We start from the raw sequence: 17,335 nt of genomic DNA on the forward strand, positions 1-17,335 counted from the left end.
ACCATCACTCAAATTAAGCAGGTTTCATGAAGAAAAGAAAGAGTACTTGAGAAGTTGTCAAAAAGGAATAAATAAGCAAAGGATCTAACAAAATATTGTCATAAATAAGCAAAGGAGAATTCTGCAATAATTGGTCCCAAAGCACAGTAATGATGCGGGGCACATTGCTAGACCCATTGGGTCCAGTGATGCACCTTGCGCCGTTGACATATGGATGGTCTAGATTCATCTCGGATCATGATCTTATTTTTGGGGTATTTTTCTTATAAATAGACCATCTCCAGTCATTTTTGACGACCAAAAACCCTAAACGCTAAGCTTAGGCCCTTGTAACCGTAGATTTATGACCTTGTTGCGGCCAACGTAAGTGCGAATCATTCATTTGATCCGAGCCTAACTCTAGTTCCCGAGCCTGTGGGCCCGACTTCCGGTTTTTTTCTTTTCTTTTTTGTTTTATTTTAATTTATTAATTTCTTTCTTTCATTATTATTCATTTTTATGCTCTGAAAATCCCTTTTAAATATGTTGTTTTCTCTATCTCATGTTTATTTCATATTTTGCATAAACCTTAGTCGGCTGACCGACCGATGATTTGTTGGAAGGGAGGCCTGATCTACTCATAAATCATATTTTAACAGAATCCACCAAAATTTAAGTTTGGACACGATCTTAGATAGATGGGACTTTTGAGTATATTATGCTCAATCTCATAATCGTCGGTGAACACATGACGAGAAACCCAAGATTTATCTTTAGGATCGTTTACAGGAGAAATTTGATTGAACAAACTATCCCATCCCGAGTTGATTAAATGAGATACGTGGGGTCTAAGCATGGTACCCAGAGTTGGGGCTCAGATTGTTGTATCTTCGAGTTTTAACGATCTAAAATTATCTTGAATTCCTTGGAAGTTAAGTTTTGCCTTCATCTAGGGTTTTGGTTTGAGCTTCGAAGGGATTTTCTTCTTCTTATAGAGATTAGTTCTTGAATCTCCTAGAGTCTTATGGTGACAGGTTGGTGATCTATTTATAGAGAAAAGTACCAAAAATCATGAACCAATCTGGACCATGGGGTGGCCAGCGATGCAATATGCATCTTGGGCTCAAGAACCTCACAATACTAGGCCATTTCGAGTCAATTTAACATGCCGGTCGAGTCATTTTTGAATATTTATACCATTTCATACTAAAATGGTTATTAGCTCATATTTTAGAGTATTTAGTTTAGATTAATTTGTAGGTGGTTAGTGTGTCCTATGATTCATTAGGCTGGGGTCTAGGGTTTAGAGACTTAAAAGTAAGACCAAATTCTGACGGGATGTATACAAGGTTCCAAATCCCATCAAACATTCAGTTCTCTTCAACATTATTTAGTTCTTCAATTCAAGATCAATTCTTCAAGCAAATCTTCAAATTGCTGAGGATTCAATACAGCTTCACTTAGTCTGATCTAGGCTCCAACTCCAAGTGTCGGGCCTGTTGCTCCGATTTGGCATGTTTATACTATTTTTTTTATGTTCTTACTTTTATGTTTCAATTATAGCATTAAATTTATTTTATATGAAATTTCGGTGATTTTGAGCTAGATATAGCCCGCGCTGCTAGCAACTTACAGGAAAGAAGTTGTAAATCTCCAAATTACATGCCAAGCTAGACCTTGATCTTATAATTTTTTATAGTAAAGTTTTAGGTTTCTCCCAAATTAGAGAGGGTAACTTCTGAATTTGCCTTCCTGGATTTCATAGTGGATCTCTCTCCCTCTGTGTGTGTAGACTTGGCTAATCGCCAAATTTAATCACCGGACAGCAGCCTCGTTTTTGTTAGATTCATGTTTTTGGTAAGCCTCTATGTGTGTGTCTTTGTGCTACTCGCCACGTTTCTTTGCCATTGTTAGGACCCTACTTGCCATCATATTTATGTTTTTTGGTAAGCCTCCCCTGGCTACTCACCAGATTTCTTTGCCATTTTTAGGACCCTCATTTCAATCAAATTCATATTTTTTGGTTCCTGATTCCTTAAATTTTTTTATGTTTTTGTTTTTATTTTGGCACCGTTTTCTTGATTATTGGTTTGGTGATTCGTGAATGGATGTGGAATTGCTGTTTATATCTATATCGGTCAATTTTTGGGGATTAGAATTTATCAATGCTCAATCCTCTTTTTTTGAGTTTTAGGTACCGGGATCCATGAATTCTTTTTTCATTTTACGAAAATTACGTCTGTATCAATAGTAAAAAGGGGTATTTTGTGCAGGTCCATATTTATGCAAATTTTAAGCAGAGGCCACCCAGCACGCTGTTTTTGTTTTTGTTTTTGTTTTTTTTTTCCAATTTTTCTCCAATTTGATGTTCTAACACACCAATTTTTTTTTTTTTTTTTTTGAAGTGTATGGACAGCCATTTGATGTAGGAGGTCGGGGGACAATATCAAATCCATCCAATATTTCCAATATCGGACTACTCTTAAGTCAAGTAGTTTGATGTAAATTCTTCGAAGCAAAACACAAGACTAACGAGTAGTGTAATATTTCGAACATTGGACTGTGGAAAACACAATCATAAGCCATCCAATACTAGCTTCAGACTGAGCGAAAAAGCAGAGTGATAATCGCTATAGTGGGTGTGATGTTTGTCAAATCGAACTGCAAAACATCGGACACACCCGAAATTGTCCCCCACATATACACATCCTCATCATCATTATCATCACAACCTTTTTCCACCTTTCAAAAAAGATAAAAATAAAAAAAAAGGATCGGTTGTTTAAAAAAAAAAAAAACCCAGTGGTGACCTCCACGTAAATTTGAATAAATTGGACCTGCCCGTAATACCCCATTTTTGCAATGTTTCCTTCATTTTGTTTGCGCTTTGGGATTTTTAGGGCTTACACAACTCTCTCTTTCATTGTGGCTTTTGGATAACCAAACATGTGATTTACAGTAGTTGATTTAATTATTGAATTGGTAGTACTAAATTTTAATGATTTGAGATTACTGGTTAATTTTGGTTTAAAAAATTCTAATTTATGAGATTTAGTTTCCACAAAATATCTATTTTTACTTCTTTCTATATGATACCATTAGACAGCATTATGGTTCTTTGAGCTGCGTTCAGTTTGATCTTTGGTGGAATGATTACTCACTGGGAATTTAATGCTTGGAAAATGCCTGAACTTCTCCTTTGTTGTTTTTTTTTTTGCAAGTGGGGTGTGCTTATTATATTTTACCTTTGCTAATATTTACCCCAAAAGAATTGCTAATAATAACTTAGTAATTATAAAAGAACTGCTAATGAATAATGATATTTATAATTGTAATATCCCTTGAAGCTATGGTTCCACTTAGTAAGATAAATGAATTACTTGCAGGAAATCATACGTTTCCCAAACTGAATAACTGTGATCTGATGGCCCTCCATTGCTGAGTCTTAATTTTTTAACGTATTCAAAAGGTGAACATATGAATGTCCTCTTGAAGTGTTTGGTTTAGAATTTTCATTTATCAATAGCACCATGATTGTCAGTCGATTATAGAGAAAAATTAAGCTTCCCTTTGATGCTTGAAAATCTCTAGTACCTGTTATTTTTATGGTTTGAAAAATTTATTTTTATTTTTACGGTTTGATTGATCAATTTTTGGATGTTATGATTCCCCAACTATAACTCAACTTTCAGTGGGATTTAATGTGTTTGGAATGCATAGTGGGTGGGGTTTGACTTCAAAGTGCTCAAATAATGTATTTTGTTTAAAAATTATGATGACGATGGTGGCATGTATTGGGTTCATTATGGCAATATGCTTATTAGTCTCTCTCCCTCTTTCTCTCTCATGCACTGTATTCATGTTCGAAATATAGCTTATCAGGCTCTTTTATATTATAGATGTACAAAATTATTTAATTTTTAAATATCTTTTATCAAGTTGTAGGAATGTTTGGATGACATCCTATTATGAGAGTCATTAGTGCACTAATGACAGGTTTAGCTCATTGCATAGGATTAACAATTTGGTGACAACTTGTCAATCCTAATTGGCTGTACTTAAAGAAATTAAGACAGGAGTTATATTTGGATCTCAACTTCTATAGACTATGAATGTAAGAGTTACAAAATATGATTATCTATACAAAAAAGAGTAACCCCTCAAGTAATAGATAAAGAAAATGATGGAAAATTGGTAAAGGAGATTTACCAAGAGGACTCTCAAAGTAGCCTGTCATCGGATGGCTTAGTCTATAGGTTTTGGTATGGAACCTTAAGTCCCTCGTGTGATTTAAGGACAGATCCGAGTAAGTTGTTCATTTATTTATTTTCATTATTGGGACAAATAATGGTATCAGAGCCAGGTTGTTAAATCGACTTCCAAAAACAACTTGTTTGATCATCTTTTCATTTTTTTTATTAATATTTTGTTTTGTCTATATCATAAAGATTGGTACACAGATAAATGTTTTTGTGTCAAATAAAAAAAGGAAAAAATCAAGGCTATTTGTTTTGCTCTTTTTTTTTTTAACTTCTATAGTGATTTCTTTGAAATGCCCATAATAAATTAACATATTCCAATTTTTGCTTGTTATAAAAAGAAAATGAAAAAGAAAAAAAGAGGTCTTTTATGAGGGCATTTTCGTCCATTCCATAAAAACTAAGGCATTTTCGTCTATTCCATAAAAATCAGGGCATTTTCGTCCAGGCCATAAAAACTTGTTTTTATAGACCCATCCCATGAAAGAAAAGGGGCAAAACCCCTGCTCCTTCTCCTCTCTCTCTCTCTCTCTCTCTATTGTCTATTTCATTCCAAAGGAGAGATTTTCTCCTAATATTTTTGGTAAAGGCTATCTTGGGAATCAAGATCAGAAGCATTGCGAGTGGGATGAGGAACGAGAATGGTAAGTTCTATTTCCTTCTAATTTTTTTTTGGCTCTTCAATGGCTCTTTTTTTATTCTTTCGACTGAAACATTTATTGCCATTGATCATGAGCAGAAAATGTAACCTTTTTTTTTTTTTCAACGATTCTGGTTGTTTTTTGCTAAAAATGGTCTTCTAAAATGGACATGCTGCCACTTGCCAAAATTACTTGTTTTTTTTCTTTCTTCAATGAGCATGGCTGTATCTTGCCAAATTTTTTTCTTCAACATGACTGTTTCTTTCCAAAATTACTTCTTGGATTATGAGCTGCACACTCTAATAGCTATAGTGCCTCATTCAGTTGTTATTTTTGGTTCCCGTGAAGTAATATATATGTAGTGCTTATAATATTGCATTATCAATATAATTCCCCCCTTTTGAGATAATAGATTGTCATCTTTTTTGTTGTTATCGAAATATGTAATTCTTTTCTATTTCATTGCTGTTTAATCCATTTTGTTATTATCACTTATTTTTTTTCCAAATATAGAGAGAGAAAATTATCTACTGGAACCCTATATGTTGTTGTTTGTTTGCTATTTAAGTATTTTATGACGAGAAGATTTGGAAGAATTATTGATTGAGCTAGGTTCACATTGAGGCTTCTTCAATTCACTGGTTGTTGCATATTTTTTTGAGCTATATTCTTGATAGTCCATACTATCACCAAGTAAGGTCACAACTATAAACTGGATTTATTTTTCTTGGTCTGTATTTTTTTTTATCATTCATGAATCCTAAGCTAGAATTGGAGATAAAAAGACTCAATGGGCCGAATTATAATACGTGGAAAAGAAGCTTAACTTTGATCTTAGAGCATTAAAGTTTAGATCATATTATTTCAACTGAAGTTCCTACTGAACCCACTGATGTTAGCAATAGGGCAGGAAGATCAGCATATGCTAATTGGGAAAAAGAAACTAAGAGGTGTAGGAACATAATTTTGCGAAATATGGATGATGAATTGTTATTGAGCTTTGATGAATTTAAAAATGCCCAAAGATAGTTATGATGAATTGACGATACAATTTGGGGTGACTTTTATGAGTACTTTAAGAGTATTGACTCAAGAGTACTATTATTTTAAGATGAAAGAAAATGACTATGTGGTTGAACATGTTAAGAAAATAATTTTGCTGGGCAAACAACTTATGAGTGCTGGTTATGCTTTGAATGATCAACAACAAGTTTAAATTATATTGCATAGTTTGTCTAATTCTTGGGAATATGTTGTAACTACTTTATCTTTAAGCTTCAATGATCTTACGCTTCAAAATCATGCTGTTGAATTGAAATTTGAAGGGGATCATAGATCTTCAAGGAGGACCGATGCACTTCGCATTGCTCAATCTCAAAACCCTTGAAATGGAGAATTCTCTAACAAAAGAAAACATTATCAACCTTGGAACAATAATAAAATGCATAATGTTAAAAATAAAAACAAAAAGCCTATGCACAATGGACCTAAAGGGGCATGTTTCATTTGTGAGAAGATGGGACACTTTAAATCCCAATGCCCAAACAAAGGGGCACCGAAGACACCCAACTAAGGTCGTGACTACTTATGTGTAGTAGTTGATTGTTTAATAGCTAATGTGTCTATTGATGATTGGTGGGTGGACTCTAGGGCCACTAAACACATATCCAGGTCTAGAGAGGGCTTTGTGGAAATTAAAGAGCTTAAAGTTGAGGAACATGTCATCTCTATAGACAATGATTCTAACTAATGTATTAGGTATTGGCACTTATAAATTAGCCATCCCAAATGGGAACTTCTTGCTCCTTTCTGATACACTTTATGCTCATTCCATGCATTGTAACTTATTGTCAGTCAAGAGGCTTGATGCCAAGGGATATGAAGTTCGTTTCAAAGATGTGAAAGTTTCAATTGAGATTAATAGGAAAATTATTGTATGGGGAAAAGCTCGAGGGGATATATATTTGCTTGATAAAATAAATGAAATTTCATCTTCTTTCTGCTTACTTGAATATGTGTGAAGATGAAACTTCTTTTTTGTGGCATATGCTTTTGGGTTATATTAGTAGAAATATAATTTCTAGACTTGTTAATGATGGCTTGATTCCTAAAATGATAAATTTAGATTTTAAAAATTGTGAACCATGTTTATCTGGTATAATAAGTAGAAAACCCTTTGGTAAGGCAACTAGATCTTATGATTTATTGTCTATTATTCACTCTGATATTGTTGGGCCACTTAATGTAAAAACATATAGGGGTATGGAGTATTTTATTTCATTCATTGATGATTATTCGAGATTTGGTTTATATATCTAATTAGTAGAAAATCTGATGCACTTAAAATGTTCAAAGAATTTAAATTAGAACTTGAAAACCAATTAGATAAAAGAATTAAAATCCTTAGAGTAGACCGAGGAGGAGAATATTGTTTTAATTTGTTTGATAATTTTTGTAAAGAAAATGGGATAATACATTATAAGATCATGCCCCACACACCCCAATAAAATGGTGTTGTCGAAAGGCGTAATCAAACTTTTATGGAAATGGTGCGATCAATGATGAGTCATGCTAACTTGTCTTCAATTTTTTGGGTGAAGCATTGCATACTACTATGTATATTTTAAACCGAGTTCCCTCAAAATACGTAGAGAAAACACCTTATGAGTTATGGACCGGACGCAAACCTCGATTAGAACATTTTAAAATTTGGGGTTGTGATGCGCGTGTACTTATCCCGAGCCATGAGAGATCTAAGTTGTAGGTTAAAACTAGAAAATGCTCATTCATAGGGTACTCTAATACTTTTAAGGGTTATAGGTTTTATGACCATGAGACCAAATCTTTGGTTGAATCTAGAGTTGCACATTTCTTAGAAGAACATATGAAAATAGGCAAACTCTCTCTTATAGAAATACATGAATTAGACAATAACAAAGGAGTAAATGAAAACATAGAACATTATGAATCTAATGTAGAAAACTTTGATAACTACATAAATAGTGGGAGTCATACATTTGAACTTACTAATGTAGATGATAGTGGACCTAGGAGAAGTTCTAGGAACAAAAGAGCACCATATCATTTAGAGCCATATTAGAGTTTTGTTTGCATGGACACTTTTGACCAATACTATAATTTTACGTGTCAAGATATTCTTGAACCTTCAAATTATAAAGAAGTTATTAATTCTGATGAGTTCGATTTTTGGAATAATGCTATGAATGAAGAAATTGATGCTATAACTAAAAACCGTGTATGGGAGTTGGTGGATTGCCTAGTGGGATAAAACCCATTGGTTGCAGATGGATATTAAAAAGAAAACTCAAGGCTGATGGTAGTATAGATAAATATAAAGCACGGCTTGTTGCTAAAGGATATAACCAAAAGGAAGGTATAGATTTTGTTGATACTTTTTTTCCAGTAGTTAGATTTATTTATGTTAGAATTTTGATGTCTATTGTGGCCAACCTTTATTTAAAATTATTTCAAATGGATGTTAAAACTGCATTTCTCAATGAAAATTTAAATGAAGAGATATACATGTCACAACTTGAAGTATATATTGTTGAAGACAAAGAAAATAAAGTGTGCAAACTAATTAAATCACTATATGGATTGAAGCAACTTCGAGACAATGGTATTAAAAATTTCATGATGTAATTATGAAACTTGGTTTTGTTTCTAATGAAAGTGATCATTGTATTTTTATTAAGATTAGTAGGAGTAAGATAGTGATATTGTCTTTATATGTAGATGATATTTTCTTTGCTGGAAATGACCTAGATATGATTAATGAAACAAAATCATGGATGAAATATAATTTTGAAATGAAAGATATGGGGGTTGCATCATACGTTTTGGGAATGGAAATTACAAAAGATAGATAAAAAAAGATGCTCAACTTATCTCAAGAGCATTATTTAGAATCTGTTCTTAAGAAGTTTAAAATAGATTTATGTAAGCCGGTCTCCACCCCTGTTGATAAAGCAGTTAAATTATCCATTGATTTATATCCTACTAATGATAATGATGATATGAGAAATGTTTCATATGCTCAAGCCATTAAATGTATTAATTATGTTGTGTCATGCACTAGATCATATCTATGTTTTACTGTTGGACTTGTTAGCAGGTATCAAAGAAACCTCAGAATGATACATTGGCAAGCAGTAAAAAGGATATTAAGATATATTCAAGGAACAAAAAAAAACAAGTTGCACTATCAAAGTTCTTCCCTTAGGCCTCAGGGTTACTCTGATGCAGATTGGAGTGGTGACTATGATGATAGTAATCTACTTCAGGTTTTAGTTTCACACTTGGTGGAGGTGCTGTATCATGGTGCAGTAAAAAACAAGATTGTGCTACTTTATCAACCATGAAAGCAGAAGCAGTTCAGGATCACAAGAGGCTATTTGGTTGATAAATTTCCTCATGGATTTAAAGTTTGAATGTATTGAAAATCTATAAACATGTTATGTGATAATCAAGCAGCCATTGCCGTTTTCAAGGATTAAAAAATAAATTCTAAATCCAAACACATTCGCAGGACGTACCACTATATCCGAGATGTAGTGGAATATGAAGATATAACAGTTGATTACATACTTTCAAATGAGATGATTGCAGATCCATTGACTAAGGCTTTGAGCTAGGAAATTTTCTAGAAATATGTAACAAATATGAGACTAAGATAAGTCCAAATGAAAATCCAATAATAGTTCATAAAATCATATTGGTGGGTATATGGAAATCCCATGTGGAAAACATGAGGCAATGCTATATAAAAGATGTAAGAGAGCCTTCAGGCTAGGTATATGGAAATCTCATGTAGAAAGTATGAGGCAATGCCATGTATAAGAAGTTAAAGGGCTTTCAGGCCAAGTGGGAGATGTTGGAAATATGACCTATCAGGCCCTTTTATTCCAGGAATTTATTTTTCAAAATAGTACGAAAGACATATTGTATAGTAAATGTGAAATCTCATGTGGTTGACATGAGGCATTACTATATACTTTGATCCATTTTGGGCTTTTAAAGGATGTTGCATTGGAGGGAAAACCTAGTGATGTGTTTGGATTCTTTGTACGTATTTTTTTTTATATTATAGATGTACAAAATTATTTAATTTCAAAATATCTTTTATCAAGTTGTAGCAATACTTGGATAACATCCTATTATGAGAGTCATTAGTGCAATAATGTTAGGTTTAGCTCATTGCATAAGATTAATAGTTTGATGACAACTTGTTAATCCTAATTAGTTGTACTTATGGAAATTAAGGCATGAGTTAATACGAGGATCTCGACTCCTATAGAGCATGAATGTGAGAGTTAGAAACTATGGTTATCTATAAAAAGAGGTTAACCCCTCAAGTAATAAATAGAAAAAATGATGGAAAATTGGTGAAGGAGATTCACCAGAGGACTCTCAAGGTAGTCTGTCACTGGATGACTTAGTCTATAGGTTTTGGTATGGAACCTTAAGTCCCTCGTGTGATTTAAGGATAGATCCGAGTAAGTTGTTCATTTTTTTATTTTCATTATTGGGACTAACAGTTCATTGATCTCAACTTCAATGGTGGTGGTACGACAATGTGCTAATCTCTCTCTCTCAATTTGAAGAAACTTAGATTTAGTATGGGTAGATGAGAATTCTAATACTTGGGGGCATTACTAAGAAAGTAGGTATTAACAAAATAAAATTAATCATCAAAAGAAAAATTCAGGGTTTTTAAGTAAACATCAATAGATTTACAACAAATAAATAAATACATAAAATTTATATTAGATTTTAAATAAATAAGAAAATTACCCTTATAACTTGTAAATCAATTCAAAGATATAAATAAATCTAAAAAGAATAAAAAACCTTTAAAAACCTAAAAAAAGAGAAAATTGAGCAAAATTGAGTTTCTGCATATAAGTGAGCCAAACAGTAGAGATACAAAACCGGGTTCTTTTCATATGCTCGGCAAATTCCCATAAATATGAAACTTCTGCTTTGCTCCAGGAGGTTACTCTAGAGAAAATTATAGATGCACCTCTAGATCATACTTTCTACTCGTATCCATTATGAGTACTTTTTAAACCATACCACAGATCTCAATAATATTTGTTTTTACCCTCCATCCCCAAGCAAAAAAGTAGTTATTTTTCGACTCGTGTACAAACCCATATTATTTCCAACCCTTCACTCTCTCAAGGCTTTCAAATTTTAGAGATTTTCTCTCTCTAAAAACTTGAAATTTGAGATAGTTTCTATCTCTAAAATTTTAAAATAACTTCTCTCTCTAAAACTTGAAATTTGATATACTATCTCTCTTTAAAAATTTGAAATATGAGATAGTTTCCATCTAAAAATTTAAAATTTGAGTTAGTTTGCTCTTTCTAAAATCTTTAAAATAGTTTCTCTCTCTCTATGGTTTAAAAAGTACTCATGGTTGTACCTTTTTCTATAATTGACACACTCTTATAAATTTAAGAGTGTCAATCGGATTGACCTGCCGATCCCCTTGGTTGACCTGATCCAGATGTCTGGATCTGGACCCTGTGGGTTAGTTCGAGGTCCAGGTTTGAATCCTTCTTGGGTCTTATTGGGTCAGTTTGAGACGAGCCTTCGACCCAAAAAAAAAAAGAAAAAACCTTATAACGAATGGAATGGATTGTGTGTGGTGGAGGTCATTATTATGGAGCAGATGAGCAATTCCTTAACCATCTTGGTGAGAATTTATGCGAACAAATCATATATGGTGTGGTCTGTCCATTTTAGCATCTTCTCTTCCCTCACCCTCTCGCTCTTGTTCCCCACTTCTGCCTTCTCACACTTATTCCCCTATACCAACCACTGCTTCCTGTTCCTATCTAGGCCAGTTATCAACCAAGAGTTGAGATTTATTAGCTTCATAATCAACGGACCAATTCAAGTTAATATGTAACTTTGGTCGACCGGTTAGGGTTGGCAATGGGCCGGTCGGCACCGCACTACAATAATAGGGCCTGGCCCACAAACCGTGGACTCAAGGCCGGGCTAGGATAGTGCTGGCCTTGTTCGGCCCTCTTTTTTTTCTTAGTGATTTACGTACGGATTTTTTTAAAAAATACAAAATGCTTCTAGTGGAAATTACAAAAAAGGTCGGTTATCCCCCTTTTTTTTTTTTTTTTTTCTTTTTTGTTCAAAATTGCGCCTCTTTCCGAGGATAAATTTTAATTTTAATTTTTTTTTAGTTTTTTGTTAGTAGGGCACTGCCTTACTAATGAATAAACTAAAACAAAAACAATTAAAACACAAACCGAGTATTGGCAATTTTGAGAAAAATAAAAAAGGTGGATTGACATACCTTATTTGTAAGTTCTGCCTATCAACATAGAATTGGTATTTTAGAAAAAGAAATTTAGATCCCGTATGTAAATTACTTTTTTTTCTTTGATTTTTCTTATTTTTTTGGCCCGACCCAAGGCTAGGGACTGGGCCTATGGGGACAAGGGCTCGGCGAAGGCCAGCCCTGGCCTGGTCCATTGCCACCCTTAGATCTATCGATATCTCCAAATTGGACCTCTCTACATTGATGCTAATAAACCTTGGTTAGGAAGATCCATGCCAACATCTTTACATATCCAAACCATAGAATCTTCTCTACTCATTCCCCACTTTCTTATTCCTTTGCGTCTGGCATTGCTCCATTTCCTCTCCTCTAACGTTGGGGAATTCATGAACCATGTGATGAGATTTATTGGCCTCACAAGTAACTCGCGAACTTAAATTACCATCTAACTTTTTATGGATCTTTGCGTCAGACTAGAAATTCTGGTTAGATCTCCTAATTGATGCTCATAGCTAAGAGTTATTACTGCATCTGAACGTTGGGTTACATGGGCGTTACCATCACAACTACACTTACACTTGTTGGTTTCTACACCATTGATTCGGTGGTAGGGGTGGCAATAGACCCGACCAGACTTGGGACCCGATGGGTAGACCCGACCTTGGGTCTGTATGGGTCCAAAATTTGAACCCAAAAGGTTGGGTCCGGGTGTAAAACCTAGACTCAAATACTATTCGGGTCTAAGTTTGGGTCCAGCTAGACCCCACTCAAAATAACATGGCGTATATGCGGGAATTCATAAATATTGCCAATGCATTTGTATCTTAGAAGTTTTCAATTATTACATAAAACAGTAAGGAATGTAGGTATATGTGGGTATTCATAGATGTTGTACAATACTGTAAATGTTGCCAATAATATAGGTATATTGTATATGATGGCAAAAAAAAAAAAGAACTCATAGTTATAGGGTGGCAATGGATCTGACCAGACCCGGGAACCGACAGGTAGACCCAACCTCGAGTCTGGGTATAGATCCAAAGTTTAGACCCGAAAGATCGGGTCTGGGTCCAGAACCTAGACTTGAATACTATTCAAGTCCCGGTCCATGAGGACCCGACTCGTTGCCACCCCTATTCGATGGCCATGTACGTTACTACCGGATGTTTGTTTTGTTGAAAAGTGCCATCTTGGGGGACTCGAGAGTTTGTTCTCGAAGGAGCCTTTCATCACTTGAGAAAGCATTTTCATACATAAATAAGTATAAAGTGCCTTTTTCACAAAAATACATAGTGGCACTCGAAAAAGGCTGGGAACGTGCTTCCTAGCCGTTACAATCTGTATAGATTTTCTATAAAACAAACATGAGAAAGCGGCAATCAACTGAGAAAGAACTTTCACGTTGCCAAGGGACAGGTGGGGGGTGTCAAAATGGGTGTCTAGGGTTTCATTCTTACCAAATTCTATTAAAATAAAAAATAAAAAAATATAATAGAGTTCTTTCTTGCGAATCAAATGTGCCCTTAGCGGCGGTGGATGCATTATGGCCCATAAGAATCGAACCAAGAACCAAAATGCATTAGCACACATATTCTCCATTTCTTTTATGCCTCCATAGAGGTAATCCTTACTTCCATTAGAAGCTATTTTACCTTTCTAAGAAAGTTTACGGCGTGGGAATCGGTTCAATTAAAAGGAAGATCCTTTGTTTGTTTTCTTCAATAAAATCGAAGATCGTTTGCCTTGTTCAATCACCTTATTTAAACGCCACCAAGGCATGGCATGCATTGTGTGGCTCAATTAAGAGGGTTTGCGTTGGTATTGGTGGATTTGGAGGGGCCCCCAATTGCATGAGGACTCATTTTTATTAAAAACGTTCACCTTCACCAACAACTCCCAATTCCCCTAAATATGAATACATAATATGAAGGAAAAAGTCGGCACTACACATTGAAATCAAGATGCACTTTAAAAATTCACTAAAAAGCTCTTTTAATGCTAAAATACCTTCAATTCGATCATCTTAGCCTCTATATATATATATATATATATATATATATATATATATATATATATATATATATATATATATGAGGAAAAATTGATTTCAAGTCTTGAAAATTATACGTCTTGTAACGTTATCTATATCGTCAATTTTCAAGATTTTCTAGTGTTCATAGATCCGTTTGATCTATATTTTTTTTAATTTTTAAATTCTATAATTAGAGACAAAAATAAAATTTCAAGCTATCACAAAAATGTTGATACTAAAACAATATATTTCGGCACTATTTGAAGGTGCGTCTTACTTGGAGTGGTTAGAATCTCAGCCTTATACAAACTCCACCTAATATGAAAGGCTTTGGCCCTTTTTCTCTCTCTTCTCAATTTTTATAGTATGAAAGGCTTTAGCCCTCTTTCTCTCTCTACCCAATTTTTGTAATATAAAAGGCTTTAGCCCTCTTTCTCTCTCTACCCAATTTTTCTAGTGAAAGTTGAGAGATGAGAGGGACATTGCCATTTTTTGTAGTGAGAATTAAGAGATTGAGAGAGACGAGGTCATTTTACACAAGCAAGGGTTCCCCACTCCGTACCAACAAATTGGATGGAGGGGGGTGCGCTTTCCTAGCCACGACGCCGTGCCTTGTCCACAACGCCCTAATTTAACGCGAGTTTCCTCTTTATGATCCGACAAGAGACAGGAAAAATATTAAATTGCGGGCCCTCCTCTCTCTAAAACTTATACTTATCTTTAATTAGGGAAAGATTCCCTATCTCTATTGTTTTTAATTAGCATTTTGAATAAAAGGTCGATGTTTGTACAAGATGCCACATTTTTGTTGGACTCACCCAATTAGAACTCTCCGCACGAATGCCGTAAAAATAAATAAATCTTATTGACACTATTATTTATGTGGTTCACATTTTTAGGCTACGTTAATAAGAGAACGAAACACTATTAATTCAACAGTTACAATGGTTTTCTAATAAACAAATTTTTTTAAGCTCACTTATTTCTTGTAGAGACTTCTTTTTGTAGATTTTCTCAGAGGTTTTTTTTTCACTCAAAAACTTCTTTTCTTTTTAGAGATTTTCTCTAAAAGAAAATACTATCTCTTTCTCTCCTTTTTCTTCTCTTCTCTCTTTTCGCTCTCAACAAAAAAAATGTTTAAAAAGATTACTATTGGCTCTCTTTCATCTTCTTTTTATCTAAAAAGAAGGATAACTTTCAATCTCTTCTTCTCTATCAGATAATGATATCTTTTTCTCTTCTTCTACTCTACAAAAGAAAGGGCTTTGGTTAAAACCCTAAAAGCAAACACAACCCATTATGGTGAGTTCTCTCTAAGAGAGATTGGGTGAAATTTTTTGCCTCTTTATTTATCCTTATCTCATTTTAGATAAATCAACATCCTCCCACGTTTTTGCGTTTGTATAGGTAAATGAGATAATGACAATTATAGATTCCATAACTTCTTAAGAGGTGGCTCATCTCTATCTCTTTTCATCTAAGAGATAAGATGATATATCTACCCATATCATATGTAAATGAGATAATGATAATTATAGAAATAATATTCGACAACTTTCTAAAAGTGACTCATCTCTATCTCTTTTCATCTAGCAGATAGGATGATATCTCTACCCATATCAATCACGTAAGTTTTTATGAGATGATGACTTGGTTAACTAGTCATTTCTTCTCTACTTTCCAAATTGCCCTTTGTAGTTAAGCAATTTCCATTGGTGCACCTCCCTCGGATGGGATACTCAACAATTTTTAAGACTTACAATTCTTTGTTTTCTTTCTATCCATTTCGAGATAGTCAATTAGAAGGTTTTCTAACTTCGGGACGGGACACTCTTTTCTGCCATATTTTTGTTGCAACCTTATATGAACTTTCTCCATTAAAAAATGGATTGCGTGGGGTGATTCGGCCACCTACTTAAGTTATTTGGATATGCAAATATGCAGAAATATGTGAAAAGATAAAATGCGAAAGGAAAGATAGTAGGAATCGGGCGATTCAAAGGTCAATAGACCTCGATTGCCTACCCACAGAATTAAATGTAAATTTAGACAATTTTAATATCGATCGCCATGTTTTAAACAAGGGTTTAGTTATCCCGTGACAATAAGAGAGTGGTATGGGCTTCTCTCCCTACTTAATTTAAGTGTCTCCGTAATTTTCCTTAGTCCAATGAGAGATGGAGAGTTAGTAATTGCCATCTCTAATTGTTTGAATGGGAATTTAGCAAAACAGATTGAACTAGACGTGTCCAAATCGACTGAACTGGAAACCCATTGGAAAATAAAAAAGGAAAAAAAAAGGTTGTATAGAGTCATATTTTCTATGTTTCCATAATTACTTAAAGTTTTAAATCGTAAACATAGAACATGGATCATTTTAGATCTCCCACAGGCTATACGAACCTGAATCGGTTGAATAAATTGAATGGGTGGAAAACTGGTTGGGGCAATTCAAGTGAGTTTTTCTTGGTTCGCCCACCCACCAATTCCAATTGGAATTTGCGATTCCCAATTCGAATTTAAAACCTTGCTATGATATAGGCCATTCTTGATCTAGATTTGCTGCTATCTTTAAAATAGTAGTTTCAATGATCTCCCTATATCAATGACTTAAAGATCGCCATTTTGGATTGAGAATTAGTAGGAATTGAGTTGGTTCCTTACCACAACTAGGAATTGGTCTGATTTAAAGAAACTTGGCTGGTTTTGGTAAAGAACCGGATGAGCCTATTGAGGAATTGGGCGATCAAAATTAGTTAAATAACCTATTTTGAAACAATTTACTCTTTTAATACTTTCTTTTTATTTTTAATTAGTTAAAATGTAAAACTTATATTTATAATACTTGGATTGGTGGGTAGAATCATTGATCCAAATCAAACCGAACGAGATTAGCCTAACAAATGGGTTATTCACCAGAACCTATCCGTTTTTTTAAACATCCCCCAATATTAGAATGATGTGGTTTATATAAAGTGTCAATCTTAAATAATCCAATTAAGGTGCACCTACATAACTGATCGAAAGATGTAATATTGTTGGCAGAAGTTTTAATGATGACTTGAAAATCTACTTCACATCTAATAAAGAAATTGTAAAC

At 34.0% G+C, this 17,335-nt stretch overlaps 1 long non-coding RNA gene across 1 annotated transcript; it reads left to right on the forward strand.

Moving 5' to 3' along the window:
- The first annotated feature begins 4,717 nt into the window (after nt 1–4,717).
- On the forward strand, nt 4,718–9,482 carry LOC110008300 (uncharacterized). Its single transcript, XR_002283088.2, has 2 exons — nt 4,718–4,882; nt 9,015–9,482. It is a non-coding gene; the product is annotated as an uncharacterized LOC110008300 (long non-coding RNA).
- The last annotated feature ends 7,853 nt before the right edge of the window (nt 9,483–17,335 follow it).

The sequence above is a fragment of the Amborella trichopoda genome, chromosome 13 (assembly GCF_054954075.1).
Source record: "Amborella trichopoda isolate Santa Cruz 75 chromosome 13, AtrichopodaSantaCruz75HAP2 v2.0, whole genome shotgun sequence".
Taxonomy (NCBI): Eukaryota; Viridiplantae; Streptophyta; class Magnoliopsida; order Amborellales; family Amborellaceae; genus Amborella; species Amborella trichopoda.